The sequence below is a fragment of the Fukomys damarensis genome, unplaced genomic scaffold (assembly GCF_012274545.1).
Source record: "Fukomys damarensis isolate Sample0158 unplaced genomic scaffold, DMR_v1.0_HiC HiC_scaffold_30, whole genome shotgun sequence".
Taxonomy (NCBI): domain Eukaryota; kingdom Metazoa; phylum Chordata; class Mammalia; order Rodentia; family Bathyergidae; genus Fukomys; species Fukomys damarensis.
In genome coordinates this window covers 68383206-68387520 of record NW_022900942.1, presented here as the reverse complement: position 1 = coordinate 68387520, position 4315 = coordinate 68383206, and the positions used below count along the sequence as shown (strand labels likewise).

Below are 4315 nucleotides of genomic sequence, written 5' to 3'. Positions count from 1 at the left end.
GGGACGCGCCGCGGCAGCTGGTTTCGGCCCATGTCAGGGCAGCACGGAGGGAGGAGCAAGCCCGGGCGCTCTGGCTCTCCTGTGTCGCCGTCCAGCAAACCGAATGCTGGGGCAGAAGAAAGAGGATGAGCCAAGGGCCCGTGGAGCTCGGCCGCTGCTCTGGAGCCCTCTCCTGTGACAGCAGCCTGCCACCTGGCCCCTCAGGAGGGTGCCTGCACCCACGCGTGTCCCTGCCTCCCCCAGACGCCTGGTCTTGAGGAGCCGGGTTTCTAGGCAACGCCTTACCCAGCGCAGCGCGGTGCTGCGGGGGGCTGGGGAGAGTTTGCTGGTAACCAGCAGCCCGGGCTGACGTGGCCTCCCCAGGTTGGGAAAGCAGGACTCACACTCAGCTCCTCAAGGACGGGCACAGGGCGCAGTCATCACTGTGCCCTGGCTCCGCCCAGCCCTGTGGATGCAGGTGTTTGCAGATGCTTGTTCAGCAAGTCAGGATGGTGCCCAGGCTGGCAGTCAGGAACCTGGAGGGGGCTGGGGCTCCCTCCATGGGGAACGGAAATTCTGACTCCTGAACAGCCGCCTGGAAAACCCTGTGATCCTGCTGCTCATAGCGAGTCCCACCGTGGGGGTGGTCGCTGGCCGTGGAGCCCACCCAGGTCCGCGTACCAGGCAAATGCTCCACAGCTGAGCTGTACACAACCCGGTTTTCTTTTTATCTGTTAGTCTCTATACTGTGTCAAAATTTTATTCTTTACAAAAGACTTTGCTGTTAAAAATAAATGAATAGGCCGGGCATGATGGTGCATGCCTGTAATCCGAGCACTTGGGAGGCTGAGGCAGGAGGATCTCTGTTCGAGACCATCCTGGGCTACATAGTGAGTTCCAGGTCAGTCTCAACTATACGGTGAGACCCTGTCTCAAAAAACAAAACAAAATGAATATAGGGCTGGGGATTAAACTCAGTAGTTCCACTGCCTGCCTCACAAAGCACGAGGTCCCAAATTCAATCCCCAGTACAGGGAAAAAAAACCCCAAAATAAATGAGTTTAAAATTGCTATAGCTGAACAGTGTTTACCTTAGGGAGAAAATGGACCACCTGGCAGAAACAACGTATGGAAGAAGTTGGGGGGCTACTTCCTGCCTGTCCACCTCATGTGTTGCCCCAGGACTGTCGCAGAGTCAGATGCTTCTAGGCCAGAGCAGGGGAAGAAAGGAAAGACTGTACAGAGCCGATCAACCAGCCACGCTGTCCAAGCAAATAGAGTTCCTGCCACCAGCACTAGGTTCACTGTGATTGGGTTGGAATCCTCACCCTGAAAAAAAGCAAAAATTGAAATCCAAGGTCATGTTTTTTCATTGATTTTATTGGTACTTTTTAAGTGTACAATACAGTTATATTCATCATTGGGATCTTGTACCTTTACATGACGGCTCTTGGTTCTCATTTTTCCCCCATACCCCTTTCCTCCCTTCAACCCCCTCCCCCATTTACAGAGACTTTATTTCCATTTTTTCCTTTTCTCATATTTTTTCTTTTCCCTTATTTTCTTTCCCTTATCCTTCCCCAAGGTAATATTGAAATCTACTGTGAGCCTCAAATGTCCTCACATCACTAAAACGAAAGATACCAATGTGACCCTTTGCTGTATTACCTGTTTCCTCTTGCCAACCCTACCTCAGATTTCCCAAAGTCAGGTTTTAAAAGCACAATGGAATTTTGCTCCTCATTTCTGCTTCTAAGCAGAGCTGACACCGCTTTTCTGCAGAAGCCTAGCAAACCACTTCTTTCCCAGCCTGAAAGCGACTCCACGGTGCCTGGCTCTGAGGAAGGAGACTGGTGTTCCAGAGCAAGCACCCTTTCTCCATAGAAGACTTGCACGGGGAATGTCCAGGAGCCTTTCTGGTAATTGCAGTTTGGAGATTGAATCCTGGGCATGGTGCGGGTGAGGCAAGGGCTCAGCCACTAAGCTGCCCCCCAGGATCTTGTCACACCACTCGCTTGTCATGTTAGTCTGCTATTATGACCAAGGCGTCAAGAAAGTATTTGCTCACAAAGTGACAATTAGGAATATGTTTGGTGTTTTGTTGTCACTCATGCTCCTGGCACTGTTAGCAGCTGCTGTCGCTGTCAGGATTCAGCATGTCCACGGTCATCTGGATGACATTAATGGCATCTTTTTAGCCTCTTTTCTGCAGGCCACTGCAGCAGTGTTGTGAGCACCGCTGGGAAATGCAGCATCAGTTTCCCAGTAGGAACAGAGATCGGGGTTGTTCGAGGTGAGCAGCAGCAAAACCACCATTCAGAAAAGCCCAGACCAGCATGGGTTGTTTTCACTGTGGCTGTTGTAATGCTGGTGTGGAGTTGGCCTATAGGTATGTTTGTTTCCTGTTTCAGTTCTTTTAGGCATATACCTAGGAGGGGAATCACTGGTGCCATATCTCATGGTAACAGTGTTCAGCTTTTTGAAAAACTGCCAACTGTTTGCCATAGCAGCTGTGCCATTTACATTTCCACAGTCAATTCAGATTTTGGTTTCTCCACGTCCTCACTAACATCATTTTTTTAGATTTACTATAAGCATCCCAGTAACATGTGTTTTTATTTTTGTTTTGTTTTTTGTGATACAGAGGATCAAATTCAGGACCTTGTGCGCTTGCCAGGCAGGCAGAGTGCCATGACCCAGGAACACATTTGGCAGGATGTGGGGGCAGAGATTTGTGGCTCTCTCCTGACATCTAGTGGAGCTGGTGTGCATCACAGTGTACAACAGCAATTGTCGAATTTCGGGCCCCAAAGCCTGGAAATTTATTTCTAAAAAGAGTTCACTAAACAATCATTGTTCTGCAGGAAATCTCCCTCTGGGTGGACACTGGTACACACGTGCACACACACAATAATGTTCATGGCATTGTCTGCAATAGAAACGAAGGAATACTGTCGAAATGATACTCGATCAGACATCAGGCCTGCAAGAGGACACACAGACCTATAAAGATGTGGGAACTGTGTATTATTAGTACACAGGTGAAAAGTCCAGGTGAGTAACTCATGACAGCATGTACAAATGAGTCTCCTGTGCTTGCAAATGTACACTGTTCGGACACGCGCATGGCTGGGAGCAAAAAAGACCAGAGACTTTTCCCATTTTAAAACCTGCTGCCCTTCTGTAACAGTAAAAAAAAAATTACCCTGGAACTTTTATATTTCAGTCTTTTCTTAATTATAAAACTATTATGTATTTATTATAGGATAGTTGGAAAATATACATACGTATAAATAGATTAATTTTAAACGTTACTGTAAATCTCCGCACTGAGAAAAGTAGCATCCTTTACTAGTCCTAGTTGTTGCATTTCATGTGAATAGATACATATTCACAGGGTCAGGGTCCCTGCCCGGCCTGTGGGGCTTTGCAGCTGCTTCCTCCACACCAGGTCCAGCCACGGCAGCCCTCCTTTCCTTGTGTCTGGACCCTGACCTGTGAAGACTCAGAAACTGTCACTCACCTGCTCCTTAGCTGTTAGCCATTCAGTTTCCGTCCACTTCAGGGTCATCATGAGCAGTGCTGTGCTGAGCACTGCGGACAGGTGAGCCTCCCACTTCCCGGAAGATTCAGGGGGCCACAGCCGGTCCCCCAGGAATCAGACCTGCTGGGTAGTTTTCCAAAGCGTTTTATGATTCCACGTAGAATTCCAGTTCCGCCCAGCCCCCAGCAACATTTACTACCATATTGTTCTGTATCAGAGCCATTGGAGGGTAGAGTAGAATCCCCTGTGCTTCTGCATTGCCTTTCCTTGGTGGCTAAGGTGTTCAGAATCTCTTCGTGCGTTTATTTAGGCAACGGACATGTCTGTGCAGAATCCCTGTCCCCAGCCACCTGTCTTCTCGAGCCCTTTGCCCATTTCCACAAATGGATCTAATGAGACAATCAGATTACCATACAACCCATCATTTAAAGGATGTAAAACAGTAGTTTAGCTTACATGTAGAGCTGTGCAGCAATGTCTACCATCGATTCTTGTCAGCCACCCCACAAAATGCAAACCCGGTCTGCTTCCTTCCTTCCCGTTCACCTATCCGGACACTCTGTGCATGAGGTTGTGGTGCTCTGTGGCCTTTCATGTCTGGTATCTGTCACAAAGCATGTTCTTTCCAAGGTTCTCCCATCTTTCCAGTTGAAGCCTGTTGTTTCGCTTCCTTTTCCTGTTTTAGTCTTTATTAGTACGTTTGCATTACGTGAGGACCACATCCCTACATGGTGTTGGTGTGTATGCGTGGAAATCTCAGTTCTTCCCTCTCTTTCCTCCCTTCACTTTCTT

The 4315-nt window shown here is 48.5% G+C and overlaps 1 long non-coding RNA gene across 1 annotated transcript; it reads right to left on the bottom strand.

Annotated features, from left to right (window-relative positions):
* Positions 1 to 869: 869 nt before the first annotated feature.
* On the bottom strand, positions 870 to 3919 carry LOC117283731. The gene is made up of 3 exons (XR_004514758.1): positions 3503 to 3919; positions 1071 to 1308; positions 870 to 906 (listed from the first exon to the last, which is right to left on the bottom strand). It is a non-coding gene; the product is annotated as an uncharacterized LOC117283731 (long non-coding RNA).
* Between the last annotated feature and the right edge of the window lie 396 nt (positions 3920 to 4315).